General features: G+C 37.4%; 1 long non-coding RNA gene across 1 annotated transcript in view; it reads right to left on the bottom strand.

Moving 5' to 3' along the window:
• LOC136365367 (uncharacterized) overlaps positions 1-16378 on the bottom strand; it is a 105981-nt gene that overhangs the window by 49452 nt on the left and 40151 nt on the right. The window contains exon 2 of the long non-coding RNA XR_010744353.1: positions 15141-15199. This is a non-coding gene — a long non-coding RNA (uncharacterized lncRNA). The remainder of the gene's footprint in view (positions 1-15140; positions 15200-16378) is intronic.

The raw sequence follows: 16378 nt of genomic DNA, 5'->3' as shown, positions 1-16378 counted from the left end.
CTGAACTTTAATCAGCCATTTCCTTGCCTAAAATTTGCCATCCACTAAAAGATATGCTTTAGAAAGGAATTTTTAATACCCTCTGGGACCAAAGTGATACATTTTAGCCCATTTCTTCTTAATAAATGTAATCATTTTAATCAAATTTGTTCAGAGGACAGAAGATTAGTTAAAGAAGGGAAGTAGCTGGAACATTAAATTAAGGTATCATTGGGAATTAAAAATTTAATTTTCTGTTATTATCAGTGGTATATTATGAAAAAAGAACACAGAATATGCAATTAATATGCAACACAATATGAACAGCATTTGAGAAAAATGAATTAGATATGTAGGACAAAAAGGGATGAATTCTTAAACCAAATTCAATTTGCTTTACTCTGTTCAATCTTCCTATGGGCCTCTGTATAAATATTTCCAGGTATGGGAAGAGTCACCACTAAAATCTGATGCATTTTAAGGAGATTAGAGCTCAGGACAGGTAACCCAGTATATTTCCTACGCAAATCAAGGCATTACTTCTGTAAGCTTGTTTTTGAGCAGATGGCTGCTTCCCACATGGAGCTCCATGGAAAGGAACAGGACAAAGACCAGCAGTTTTTAAGCCAAAGAGCAGAACTATGCCATTAATAAAAAAGTTAAAATAGTCTTAAAATGTAATCTAATCCCAGGTTATCTAAGGTTAAATTGCATTATTCAGGGTTACTAACCAATGCACAAAATCACATTTTCCTCAGTCTCTCCCTATTCTCTGTAAAGATATTTTGAGGGAGAAGAGAAGAATCAATGTCCTATCTGATAAGCAGTACCTTTCTCCTGCATCAAAAAAAGGGAATAGGGAAAACATCTAGAAAGTAAGAAAAATATTCCCCATGTTAAAGAATATCCATTTAATTTAAAGGCATTTGCATTTACACTTATTTGAAATTATTTCTTCCTGATCAAGACAACTGAGACACTGATAATTTTCTTGATTTCAGCATTTTTTGTGTAACTCTTACACTGCTAAGAGGATTTAATTAAGTTCTTCTTAGCTAAGGCTGAGTCCTACATAGGTTCTGAATTCACAGGTATTTGAAACTCTGGAAAACAAGTGACCAATATAAGGAAAGGTGCCTTTTATTGCCACTTGACTCCACTCAGGTGCAAGAATACATAAAACACACCAAGTGCAGGTGTGCACAGAGGCACATTCAGGCTTTGTGGTGCTTGTGTTTGGGAGCCTGTTTTCAGATTCCTCAACCTTCCTTTTCCTATCCCATCCACTTTCCTCTTCCCCAGGTGACCAGATTATTTAAGCACACTGGAGCTCAAACTAAAACTGTATACGTGGAGTCCAGTTTTGTATATTATGTATATTATTTGTTATATTATGTATTCAATATATTATATTAAATATGTATGGAAGGACAGAGACAGTCCCTCAGTTCTGTAAATCTCACAGAACTGCAACAGCCAACTTTATGTATGTGTTAAAGTTAAAAAAGGTTGGAGTTTCTGTTCAATAAGATAAAACAATGTTACTTTATGCTTCCATGAAGCCAGTAATTTTTTCATTAGTTTTTCTAAACACATTCTAATTGCACAAATTGACAATGATCTGCTTAATCCATGTTATCTATTGACATTTCATTTGAACAAACCCTGTTTTGTGCTTTTTCAAATGCATCCCTCTTCATTTTTGACAACCAGCATTTTTAGAGGGCAACTGTGATCACCCCGACTGACCTTCTACATTACACAGGCCAAAGAATTTAACTCAGCATTTTCTGCATGGAGCCCACAAGTTTCTGGCTGAGCTAGATCCCATCTCTCACAGTGATGTACAACCTTGATTTCAATATTCAAACCAACAGCAAATTGTACATTGGTTAATTACTGGTTTGGGTCTCTCGGTCTATAGCTGTGACCTTCATATTCACAAAACTAGTGAACTCATTTATTCTATGCACTAAGTACACAGGTTGAATTTCCAACTTATCCCTAAATGCAAGCATTTGGTAAATCCCAAATTTTCTTCAATACAGAAGGAAACTGAGTGAGACACAGCTGTCAAAGTAGTTCTGGAAACTGGCTAAATTATCCACAAATAAGTAAGGTGCAGCAAGAGCAACAAGTGCTGAATGCTACTCAATGCCAAATATATACTGGGAGATTATCCTTAGAAGTCCTGCTGCAGCTCAGAGATCAATTATTTTGTACCTAAGCTTGTCAAGTCATAACATTGCATCTCATGCATCACTTCTGAGTGATAACAAAGAAGATGCAATTTCAAGAGTCTTGTCAAGAGTCTTCATGAAGGGAGGGCAGTGAAGTACTTTTTCAGAGATCAGCTACAGTACCTACTGAAATACTCTTTTTTTTTCCTTAAAAAAAGGAAAAAAAACCACTGATACATTTGTAAAATTCCAAGTGCAGGGACTGGGGTTTGTCTGAAGTTACAAAACCAGTTGCATGTTCTGAAATAAAACTGCAGACACAGGACTTAGGTCACACGAGCACACAGCTGGGACACCAGAGGTGCTTGAAGACCAACCAGGTTTTGGAACCAAGGTGACACTGACCTCATACAGTGAGAACTATTTACTTTTTTATTTATTTATATTCATTAACTTCCAGCACAGTCGCTTTGGACAATTCTCCCCAAGGCTCTCAGGGAGAGCCACATCTCCCTGTAAATTCTCACCTTCCTCCTCCCAGTCAGAGATGATCTAAGCAGGCATGAGAGCAAGAGGCCAAGACAACACCCCAATCGTATCACCAAAAGTCTTTCTTGGATCAGAAAACCTAAGTAAACATTCAACGAAGTCCTTAACAAACAGGAAAAAGAACTCTCCTGAAAATATGTCCTTTATTTTGCTGCTCTTAGCTAATATCTGCTCTTTTTCAATTATGTTAAAAAAGGCTCCTCTTTTTCACTATATTATAGGCATGGCCACGTTTCTATAAGCTATTCTCTGCATGAATCCTTGGGTTAAGTCATACTTTACTCCTCTTCAGAAAAGATCAATAGTTCTGATTTTTTTTTTTAATAAAAGTGATTATACACTGCAGAGACATTATATTGAGGAAATTAGATGGCTCCAAAACCTTCAAAAGCAAATTTCAAGCCATAAAGCTTTTATTATTGTAAAGTATTTAGGTTTAATTTGCTTTTACCTTATCCCTTACTTCATTACTGCAATTATTTTAGATGATCAAATTTAAGAGAAAAAAAAGCAGTACAGTAAAAGTGAATGCAAAAGGCAGCAGAATATTTTCAGTGACTTAAACTCCGCTTTTGAAATTCATATTCACAAATGATTTGGTAACCTAAGAGCAAACAGGAAAACTGCATACTAGGAATATTTTTCTAGGTGAAGCACGTTTCAAGGAAAAACAGATATCTTTTGAGATATTTATTCACTGCTTGACTTTTTTAATTCCTTACTCCTGTAGAGAGCTATAGAGAAGCATGGTGTGTTTAACTGATTAGACAGAGAGATCTGCTTACTCAGCCTAAATAGAGGTTAAAACTTTTACTAAATCCAGCTCTTAGAACTCAAGGCCTGTCAGATAAAAAAGACTGAGTATGTGATGGTTTGAGAATAAGCCCATACATGGACACTATTTATTTTAAACTACTGAAAAGTGTATTAATTGGAGGAGCATTCACAATACAGGTGTGCTGCTGGAATGCAAACAAGCAGAGATTATGCAGAAGGAAGGACAGGCAGTGATTTTGAAGTGTTAATTAGAAACACGAGGGATATGAGAGTGTAGCGGGGAAAAAAAAATGAATGTGCTGATTGTGAGAAAAAGAGAAACCCACCAGAGCAAAGCATCCAGAGTAACCCTCCCAGAAAAGCCAGGAAGATGCAGCTGGCAGGATCAAGTGTGCACATCTCCAGTGCTCACAGGAAAGCCCGGGTTGGACACTGGCCACCAGGGCACCTTTCTGCAGCACAGTCTCACCAGGCTCATCACACCCCAGCTGCATTCCCACAGAAATCTCCCAGATTTCTGTCACTGGAAAACAGCACCAAATAAAGCAACAGCTTCGTTCAAATAAACTGTCCAACTCCCATTACGTCAGAACCGTAAGTTAATTAATACTCAGAGCAGTAATATCAGCACCTTTCCTATCTGGAGTTTTGTGGAAGATGAAAAACTTTCACATTAAGTTGTTGGTTAAGATGTAAAAATTACTATTTAGCAACAGTTTGCTTCTGCAGTTCATGTCTGTCGAACTTCAAAACCATAAGAGCTTTGACACAAAATTTCACTTTTTCTACTCCTATTGTCCATGTATCTTCTGCTGAGATGACCTTTTCAAGCTTCAGTAGAATCATAAAACAAACAAAAAAAAAAATCAAGCCAAACAGAACTTAGAAATAAATCAAAAATGGACCTGATTCTAAAGCAGCTTACCACAAACTGTAACATCAACTAAATCCTTCTAACATTAATGAAATACAACAGAAAAAGTGAGAAAAAGAAACTTCTGTCTGTATCCTCATGTAGAGCTCTGTGCAAGAGGGAAGTTCAGATTGTTCAGCACAGCACACTAATGTCATATTGCACCAACAAAGGGGGTCGTTCTGAAATAAAATCCTCACAATCAAACACACATTAAACTTTACTGATCATAGTATTTTAAGACATGGGAATTGTGAATTTTCTAACATTATCAACTGAGGCTTACACATAGTTATTTCCAATAAAGTCAGTATTGTAGAATTCAGAACATAAGTTCCAAACACATCTAATTTTATCTCTTATAATTAAAGGATCATAGAAGAGTAGTTACTAAGCACACTAATGACATTAATGACATTTTAATACCATCATGATAATTACAGGAGTCTTACATGCGAAACCAATGGACTATTAAACTTCACTGTTTCAGTATGTAATACTGAAATCAGATTTCTTTCCTAAATTAGTCATCCCGGACTCACCTGTAAAGAAAAAAGCATTTTCTGCCTACAGGAACATGAAAAATACTCCTTTGTATACATATATGCCCTCCTTAATAAAGTCATCCACAATTATAGGAGTTGTCAATGGTTTCTTCTTCACTCATGCACCAGTTTTCCTTATAAGCAGCAAGACAGTAACTTCCATTAGTTACTGATCCACATTTCCCATCTTTCACGTGAGGGTTAAACCTACATTTTGGGTGGTGCAATAGAGCAGCTGCAGATGTAGGCTGCAGCCTGGGGGTTACCAGCTGACTGTGCCCACCCGGACTGCAGAATGCCACAGCACTGTCCCCGCTAATGGTGCTGCTGAGCCTGGTTTACTTCCCTTTGAACACCCGACACAGAGAACCCAACAGCCTCAGGAGTACACTGATACCCGCTGTTCCCTCTGCTTTACACAAATGTTAGAACTGCTTCACTACTGTTGATTTTCGTGTTTGTATTTTTGTTTCTTTTTAAACAAACATTATTAACAGATCACTGTCACGGGCACACGCACATTAAATAATTACCAACTCCTATTTTCAAGGAGATAATAGTATGTTAACACAGCTTTGTAACACTAGTTCTAATTTCTTCAGCCAAGCCTAATAATGCACTATTTTTAAAAGGCATATCTGATAAGATATAACAGACTTAAACAAGCTGGCAACATCCCCTTCTTGCACACACACATGTACAGAGTGACAGAGCACATTCCTCACCAGCCTGGGGCCCTGAACCACAGAGACATTTCAAGCCAAGTTGTACATACACCTTTTCTGACAAGCCAGAATTGTTTGTAGTAGGATCCCTGCTGCAGGTACGTGCACACAAAACAATGTGACAAAGAATGGCAGTGGGGGATGTACTGTAACCCCCTGCACACCAGACCATTTCTCCTCCAAGGAAAATACCAGAAAAGGGCTCAACACTTAAAAAAAAAAAAGAAAAAAAAAAAAAAAAAAAAACAAAAAAAAAAACCCAAAAAAAAAAAAACCACCAACACATCCTTAAAAATAATAAAAATTACAAAAACACAATCAGTTTTCTGAAAGAATTTTTATGTTCAGATTGAACTGTAGGGTCCAAGACTTCAGGAACCCTTATATAAATGCAGATCTATTCTTGCAAGTTACAGTTCTCATAATTGCCCAACAGCAATAACCTGATTCCAGATTTCCAAGTGTGTGTGTGAATGGAGAACAATGGAGACTAACTTGATGGGATTTCTCAAAAAAAAAAAAAATCTATGTCAGACTTGGAAAGCATTGATTTGCTCAAATTCAAGCATTCTTTACACTGTGAACCTTGTACCAAGCCCCTCCTCAAAACAACAAACAAAAGAACTGCTACTTCTCAATCGGAATTTCAAAAGTAAAAAGAGAAACTCTGCAAAACCATTACTGCTGATCCTGTATGAAAGGCATTCACAAATCCTGAGAAAGGATTATAATAAAACAAATTCTTCTTTTATTATAATGTTTATATATATATAATGTTTATAATAATTTTTATTATGTCTTATTATTGCCTAGATTAACAAGCATTCCAGATTATAAATAAAAAAAAAATTCAAAACACTGAAGAATTACTTCCTTTGCTTCAAATCCTAGACCACCACTGCTACGACTCCATCAGGCACATTCATGTGGGCAAGGACAGAAAACCTCACACCACAAGTGGCTTCAATGGCTTAATAAACCTCAACCTGCCATTAAATGAAGGCCAAGAACGCAGCACCATTTGACTGCTGTTTTAGCTCAGTGGTCATTTTGAACTTAGCACGTCAAACTCTAACACAGGCAGCCCAGAAAAGGTTTACAGGGCCTTTCCCACAGCAGGGAAAAAGACCTGATATCCATGCCACAGCGTTTACAGCATAAATTGATCTCCACACCACAAGACACTGAAGATGATGCATCAAGGACAAATGTAAACTAAGCAACTTTAGAGTGTTTTATGCTGTTACCTATTTTTCAGGTTAATACGAGAATCTTTACATTGGTACATTACTGTGTCTCTGGCCACTGGAGTTATATTGCGGTTTCTTTACCAGATTGCATTATATTTCTTCACAGTTCCTATCTACTTTCAAATTTAAGCAAACCCCAGGGAATGCAGTTGTTCCGTATTTTTGTTGATAGCTTTGCTGCTCTACCCCCACCTCTCTCAAGAGAGCTTGTTAGGTATAATATCCCTAAGAAAAAGGTTTAAGCAACAGTTTGTTCCAAATCCTGAGAAAAGTAAAAATAATTTTAATTATGTTCTCATTTCCATGCCAGGCCATCTTCTTCGCCATGACATCCAACTACGTTCTGCACTGCAACAAATTTTGAGAAACAAATGAAAAAACATCCCTGCCTCCTGAAGCTAGGAAGGCAGTTTTATTTATCCAGCAGTAGGTATCTGAAATGCCTATCATAAAAATACTATAAAAACAGTTGAACAGGTATTTCTTGGAGCAAAGAAAGGCGAGAGAAAAATCTGCAGTATAGCTTGAAGACAAGTCTTCACAGCTGCATTTGTCAAGCTTCAGCTGATTCTGAATATATCCATTCAGTATGGGAAAACCAAATGAAAAACAACAGGAAAAAGAATGATGTCAGGCTGCTTCTGCTGGGTTGAAGGAACTAATATCACTATAAAAGCTATCGAACAAGGTGCTCTCACTTCTTATTGCAAATGTATTCCTACAAACATTGCAGAAGAACCAAACTATTCAAAACTAAAATGTAAAGTGCCACATCCCCTGTCAGCTGCTGTGTCTCTGCCAGAGGCTTCAGTTCTGCCCCAGCCTTTGTTTTATTTCTGCTCATGTCTCAACATGTACCTGTGAGACAGATTGTTCTGTGTATTAACAGGAAGACAACTAATGGATAAATGAATATGTGAGCACAGACATAGAAAATGAAAAAAAAAAAAATTAGGAAGTCCAAATAGAAATGGAAGGTGTTTACTGCTTTCACTGTAAAGGGGGAAAAAATTACAGGACATTTTGGTTGTTTGACACTTTTGTAAATGAAGGAATGTGGAGAAGTGTCAACTTATGCTTTAAAGGAAAAGTTCTACAGTAATTCAGCAACAAAACTGTCTTTCACATGAGGCAAATTGCACTCATGAAATTATATATCCAAAACTCAATCTATCATTTTCTGAATGACAGCCACCAGATAACTGTTGACTAAAATGGTGATAGTTCTACCGAGGATAAAGGACAGTTATCCAAAAAAGTCCTATTTTGTAAAAGTAGCAGCTAATACACAGCTTTTAATGAATATTACTTGATGAACTCACAACAAATTCAAAAGGCCTGCAGTGACAAAGTCACTCCCAGCAGGGCAGTGTTTTAGGACACCAGGCACAGGTGGACGTGGAAGAACCAAGGTGAAAACAACATAACCCTCAGAGAGAAGCTTCCCAAAAAGCTGGACCTGCCTACCTTCAAACCCCTCAATCCTTTCTCTAAACAATGCCCTGAAAGCTGAGGCTCGCCAGTTCCATTTTCTGCAAGCCTCACAACAATCTCCTTGTTGAAGCTGAAATCTCTGTTACTTTAATTACAATATCATTTATTTCCTGTGCAGGTGTTTAGTTCGGGGAGGGGAGCTGGGATGATTTTTTTTTTAATCAAAAATTGTTCCATTTCTTGGTTCTGGCTTCAGCTTTTTGTGAGAAAAAAGCCACTGCAAAACATTTATCTCTGTGGAAATGAGCTCTCTTCCCTAACACACTGAGATGCCTTCGAGCACCGAAAGTGTTCATCCGAGGATGGTGAAACATTTTGCTTTGAGCAGTTCTGTATCCATGCATATAAACTGAATCTCCAGCAGGTGAGATTCATAATGTTGCTGAAATCCATCAGAGCCTTGTCATCCACATCACCAGGATAGGGATGGTTTATTCATAAGGGGAGAGCCGTATTATTTCTAAGAAAATATTTAAAAAAAAAATTACAATTCACAATATGTTACATAAAGGAGTCTCTTAAATAAACAGCTGGAACAGTTCGATTTCCTGATTGCTGATCAGTATTGCTGATCACATTTAAATGTCACTCCAGCCTAGCATTTGTGCTTGATCCTGCTTCCATTAAAACAAATGTCAGAACTCCCAAGAAGATTATCTCCGTCATAGGCCTTAAGGCTATATGAAACACTCTTTTTGAACTCAGATGTGCTATAATTAGAACAGCATAGTCCTAAAGAATTACTAAGTATACTGAGAATACCACAACGAATGCACCTCTGCCCTGAACTATAGCAGGGTGTGAAGCATCTATTTCAGCTTCCATATGTTCTTTCATTTTTCAGTAGTCACATGAGAAATAATGATCTATATACCTACACTGAAAATTTGACTTTGCACACTGGATATTTAGCACCCAAGAAATAGTGATAATCCTCCCTTGCTTGAAACTAAAGGCTCCCTTCATGTGTCAGACAAGAGAGTCATTAGTTCTAATTTGCACATATGGAACCACTCATGCCTTTCTTTGTGCTAAGGCATGCAGCTCCTGCAAAATCACAGAATTATTGACCTGAGTGAAGGAGTCAAGGCAGGCCTTGCATTCAGTGCTTCCTTAATTAGCCCTCTGAATTTTTGTTGCACATTCCCAAAGCTCTGCCCTAGAAAACTAGACCTCAATGTCTCGTTTCTTCAAGAAAAGGGCTTTATTTGGGGATATGGCAGCAAGGGCCACTTCCAGCACTGCACCTGAAAACATAAGTACAGGAAAGATTAATGCTGAATACAAACTGAAACACAGCAGAAACACACCAGTCTAGTGGGCTGGAAAGAAACTATCAATTGCAACATACTTCACAGCACAATCAGAAAGATGTTCTACAGGGGAATAATAAAAAGATGGTTTAAAAATGTCCCTGTGGGTTTTGGAATTCCTGCTGTAAGCAGGGCACACAGAATCTTTTCTGATCAAACCCACTGAGTATTTCCAGGGTTGCCCCATCTGAGCAGTGCACAGCCCTCAGTGTCTTTCCCTTCAGCCAACACAAGCCTCTAAACTCATGCTTAGAGCACTGGTCAGTTAACAAATAAAAATAAAAACCCAAGAAAAGCCCAATCAAGGATAATTTGTAGCACTGTCTCACTACAAAAACCCAGCTTTCCACCCACTACTGGGAAAAAGAAAACTGCTCAAAATTCTCAACCTTTAAATTTAGACTATGCAGCCATCGTTGGTTTAGTTTACACCAGCTGCAGAAACTCATCCCCTGAACAAGAGATTCTTCTTGTGTTGGCACAGACCTTCTAATAGTCTTCAGTCCTCACAGAAGACAAATATTTCACATGCATTTTTCTTTAAGGCAAAGTACACAGCATTCCATGTCGATTTTTAATTTTAAGATAAATACTTTCACTTCCAGTTTGCTGGAAGCAAAAATCACTAAAAGTATGAGCCTTTTACGAGTTCTGTAAAATAAACATGCTACTCTAGAAAAACTGTTCTTTGTTTTACAGATGATTTTATAGTTCAGTGGCATTTCCATGGCCAGTCATGCACTAGTGCAGTCAGAAAAGATGAATTCATCCCTCTAAGGAATTAATGCAATATTGAAGGATCAAGTTATGGTCTTCTAATTACTTTATGGCACCCTACAGAGAGAATCAACTTTGAACAGCAACACATTTCTGTTGATGAAAACATTGCTCCACTTATGTATCATTTTAGTACAGCATGTCAAGCTGTCACAATCTACCTCCTGCATGCGAGTTGAGCTTTTACAAATGTTAAAAATCTTAATGATTGTACTTAATTCAAGAACGTTAAGCCAAAACCTTCCCCAAAACAGCAGAAAATAAGGGAATACCCCTACCAACAGATGATGGGGTATTGAAAGCTGTATTTGTTTCCTTTATATGAAAACATTATGCAAAACCATCACTCTACTGGAGACCACTGTTACTGCTGACAAGCTTGCAAAATCTGTTTCTAGAGCTACAGAAGACACATAAGAATTGTAATCAGCACCCATAAATTACAGCTACGATTCTGAAAATGCCCAAGAACATACTTAACAATAGAGCAAATACTATTAACATAATGGCAATTCATTGATTTTCCTTACAGTAATTCCAATCTGTACGCGGGCATATGAACTTGGAAACCAATTCTGAATAGGATTTCAAACACTTTTGTTCTAGGAAATGTAAAAAAAAGAAAAACCCAAACCACCAACCCCAGCTGTAATTATCATTATTTGTTGCTTAAGCAAATACCACAATTTCATAGAGAAAGCTCAAAATGCATTAGGTCCTGCTAATGTTTTTCTGTGCTGAAAACATTCCCAAGATGCTCTTGCTAAAATAATGACCTCAGAATATATCGTCAAAGGAACTTCCCTGCTCCCCCAAATAGACTATGCAGAAATGATCACACCACATGCATTTCGTGTCAGGTTTTAACCAAAAACTCAGGTTTCCAGGGTTCAGCAGGAGAGCTTCGTCCTCTGTCTTGGCTCTGCTGAGTCGGCAGCAATTGAACCATTTCACCATTGAGCTGCTCCATGGTATATTCCCCTAAAGTCTTAGTGGTTTTCTGATGGTTTATGGCAGACCATCGTTAATATGTTACAACTAGAGGAAATCATGAGAGCATGATCAATTAAGCACATGATTAGCAATTTTCTTTGCCCTGTCCAACCCCCTCAATTAAGTGGTTCGGGGGGGCTTGACCATTGTGCCACAATGAAAAGGAGTAAAACACATTTAACCTCATTATTCCTGTTTGAATAGCAAATTACCTAAAACCAACTCGTTCAGCCACGGCAATGAGGAGTGGCAAATTGTTTGTTAGCATTGTCTTCTCCACATGTCCTTTCTGCTGTGAGCTCTGTTACATCACTTACAATTTATAAAGCAACAACACAAAACACTTAGGAGGACACCAGCTCCATAAAACAATTTTTTAACAATTTTTTAAAAAACTGTTTTTTAACAGCTAAAATGGGGCAGCAGCACAGAACAGAGCCTCAGATACAAAGGGGTGAGGAACAATTTATTTATTGCATGAGCGACCTCTCTAAAGTCAATGGGATAATATGGAATTTAATTTAAGAAATAACATGGGGCAAAACAGAGGAGGTGCTAAAACCTGAACCGGTTTCAACTAGGAATAATGACCTCCAGGATTTTTAAAGAAGATCTTCTAAAAGTGAAAATGTAATAACTTCATTGGCAAACTCATGAGTAATAACTCCTCCAAACCTTATCTCTCCCTATTTAACCAGGTTACGATCCTTAATTCCCTCATCCTCCTCATCAGTCATTTTTTCTTCATATACAGAAAAGCTGTCTTATTCCACAAAAAGTCGTGTATTTGGACACTGGGGAGAGTCTGTGATTTGTCCTGTTGAAATGAGACCAGCACTTCCATGATTCAGAAATACAGCCACTTTATTCAGTTAAAAAGGAAGACAGACATTTGTGTATGAAAACAGGGTTAAAGAATATTCTGGGTCCAGGAACTGAACTGTCAGCATGCACAGCAAAGTCTAATTACTCGGGGGGTATTGGGGAATGGGACAGCCACCATCAGCTGAAATTAAATTTCAATAGATTTAACATTTTCACTTGCAATTTAAGAAACTAGTGCAGAAAGATACAGCTCTCACTCACTTCCCTTCCTCCTGGCTGAAAAATGCTTAGAGCAAACCTGTATGAACAGCACAGGACTGCCCTTGGTTCACTTCCATAAAGGGTTCTCATTGGAACAAATACTCTGTGTATTTGGCTCTTCCTAGGCTCATTCCCAACCTGCAAGTTCCTTAGTGAAGTGAATAAGCAGTGGTGGTGTTCACACATTTCTCCTTTATTTTATTAATTTTTTTTTTTTTTTTTTTTTTGGGTGGAGATCTTAGATAATCTCCCACTGAAGTTATTTTCTAACTCATGGCAATGCTGCCAGCCATGACATTTCATCCACTGCTTGTAGGGACACCCAGCACTCGAGAGCAATCTCATGATTCACACTAATATATGGAATTAATTCCCATACATGCCAACAGCTGGGGCACAGATATTTGCATCTGCACAACCATGGATCAGAGTATGCTCAGCTCTTAGAAGCTGGAACACATCAACATCAGTAACATGATCAAATGTGGCTGAGTGAAAATTCGGTGAGAGAAAGTCTACGCTTCTGCAGATCTGCCAAGTCGTATTTAAATATTTTTGTTCCAAGGCGTTTTGGGAGAGTTCTGGATTGGCCTTTGCAGCACTGCTCTACTCCTAAGTGCATGCCTCATTTGGATGTGAAATGCTACAGATTTCCATTCAGATTTACCTCAAAACAATTTACTAAGTCAAACGGGAGGGTGGAGTTTGGGGAATGAATAAAGCTGATAATGATGAGTTCTTTATTTTCCTCTTAGTTTTCCTTCCTTCCATCTCTGTTTACAGTAGTCTTAATTAATTCATTACACAAATATAACAGCCTTGAACTGTCTGATTCATTCCTTGAGACTGTGTCATTATCTTCCACACTGCCAGAGCTAATTTTCTGTCCTTCTAGATTCATATCTTAGATTTTTTTTTTCTAATACAAATAGAAGAACAGCAAGGTTGGGCAGCCCACTGCTGAAAATACAGTTCTAGAGATTGCCCTAGAGAGCTTTGCCACAAACTCTGTACTACCATGTAAACAAAACTGTCCAAAGTACAAATTAAGGGTGTTCTTTGGAAGTTCTAGTTAACAAATTTTGATTTCCCATTTAAAGAAGAAAAATAAAGTGTCTGAACTTTCAGGAAATTCAACCCTTATTTCAAGTATTCATTTAAATTTTTCTTTTAGAATAAATTCAACACATTTCACTTTAATCAAGCAAAATGTATATCAGAACAGCAAAAACCAGGTATGAAATATACTGCATTCAAAACGCTTAAACAGCTGACAAATACACATACACTGACACAAGCAGACTTCTGCAGTGCTAACGTAGAGCTCATCAAGCTACATTAAAACCCCAGCTGAAAGAGGAAAAGAAGTAAAACCTGAACACAGGGCACGTGACACCATAAATTCTTTTGTTTTCCTTATGGAATCCAATTCTTCCCCATCTTCCGGAGTTTCCAGAGTACAAAAGTGATAGCAAAGAGATTTTCTTCAGTTCTCTTGTTTTTAAAAATCTGGTAATAGCAATAGTGATAAAACACAGCAAGCTTTTTTTCATATGCTATGAAAAATCATGCATTGAAAGAGGTATTTTTGGCTGTTTGCCAGATTGCAAAATATGTGTCAACTGCTGTTGAGGAATCCCTTTAGAAATACAAAACCATCACAAACCAATTCTTTCTATATGGTCTGAGGGGTTTTGTTAAAGTTAGTGGAAAGTGGTAATCTCTTGTCCTATTACTTATTTGCAGGTTACACTCCCTGGACATCACAGAAAATGCAGCAAGGACAAAAATTACTTTTAAACGTAGCATTAGGTCTGTCTTCAGGAATCTTCAACTCCTGTTTAAAGGATCACAGGTATTTTCTGGACGTTAATGAAGTTTCTTTCACAGCAATTTTAGTAACACATTGTATTTTTGATTGCAATCTCAAAAACTGAAGCTCAAGGAAAAAATAACTAAACCAGTTTTGTTAGATGTAATTGTAGTTTAGATACTTTATATCTAAACCATCTCAAGTATTTCTTATAATGACATTTCAAGAGATATCCAATCTTATGGTAACGCTTTTGCATTAAAAGGGGTAGACAGATATTGCACAGCAAGTTCACTTACCCAGCCAGCAAATATGTAAGAAAAACAACATTCTGATCTCCTCACAAGCAGGAAAATGCACTATAACCATTTAACAAACAGTGAATGAGTGAGAAATTATAAATATGGAGGAAAAGAACACTATCAACCTTAGGAGTACATATTCTTTAGAAACAAATAAAACCACTATTCATATTTTATGTGGCTACTACCATGGCACACAACACTTTGCAAAGTAATTACCATAATGTGCAAATACTTCTGTAGGAAAAACTACAAAATAAATCTGGTTTTTAGTGGTATTTTCAAGCGTGGATGTATTATTTCAAGTTGTATTATGCAACTTCTATACACACTCATAAGGTAATTGGTAAGAACTAGCATTTCATCCTTCATAGGCACTGAAAAGTCAATGTTATTTAACTGTTGCACAAATGTTAATAAAAAGTCATAGTCCAGGGACCTTACCCCGGGTCAACAGAAGGAATCCAAGAACCAAAGTTATTTCCAAAGTCCAGACAAGAGATCTGAAAGAGAGAATAACAAAGGGTTTGTGACAAAGCTGACACGGAGTCCTCTGAAAGGAGCAAAATCAATTGTGACATTTTTCATTTATTTGTAAATGCCTCTTTGGCAGTATGCTCACTCCAAACGACAGCCGACTCTTATAGAATAGGGGAGGTGATGGTAAAATAGAGGAATCCTGACAGTTGCTTTAATGAGATTCTGAATTAGGATCACTCCACCACTGTCCCTCAACAAGGAGTGTGCCCTTCACTTTCAATCTTACATCCTCCAATTTGGAAGGCATTAATCCCATGAAAAACTCAACTCAGCCTCCTCTAATCACCATCATAGCTCTTCTTTCCACCTCCTTCACCATCTCACTGACGTTTATGTACAGAGTCCAGTCACAATTTAAAATACATATAAGGAGCATACAGCAAATTAAACTTCAGCCTGATAGCGTTACTTTAATCAAAGTCCAGTTGCAGTGTACATGGTGAGGACAAGGATCTTGAAACAGACCTCAGCTGATATTAGGATTTCAAACTCACAGAGCTTTCCTTCCAGCTCTAGGAATTATGCTGCTGGAAGGGTTCAATTCAGGAACCTTTGATGCTCACATTTTCTATCTAACGAAAATAAATAGGGAAATCTGTAACATGACAGAGAACTCGCCTTGCAAATATCGAGAGAATAATCATTCTGGGAACAGAAGCAGACAAGGAATTTTAATAACTGTAACAACAAGGAAACATTATACCACCTATTTCAGAAAAAGGCCACTGGCTTGAGGATCCAGTGCTTGAGTGCACTTATTCTGACATAACTCTTATCTGACATATTCCATCCTTATGTTTTCCAACAATAACATTTTTTGTTGTTGTTCAAACTCGTTTTTTAGTGCAATATCACATATCTTTCAATGAAACTAGATGACAGCATTGAATATATCAAGGTAGCTTCAGGCTACACTGAAATTAGTATTTTATCCTCTGCTAACATCAGTAAATCATTTGTATTACAATGATAAGGTTATGTAAGAAAAACATAAACACATACACAAAAAAAACCCCAACACATACAAGCATTGCTACAAGAAGCCTGGAACCCAACTCTTTTCCATGCTCTAACATCTTCTGAAAGATGAAGCTGGTGAAGGCACAAGAGAACAAGTCTTTTGAGCAGCAGCTGAGAGAGTT

Source organism: Sylvia atricapilla, chromosome 10, assembly GCF_009819655.1.
Source record: "Sylvia atricapilla isolate bSylAtr1 chromosome 10, bSylAtr1.pri, whole genome shotgun sequence".
NCBI classification, from domain to species: Eukaryota; Metazoa; Chordata; class Aves; order Passeriformes; family Sylviidae; genus Sylvia; species Sylvia atricapilla.
Note: the sequence above shows the minus strand (reverse complement) of the source record. Positions and strands in the feature narration are given on the sequence as shown.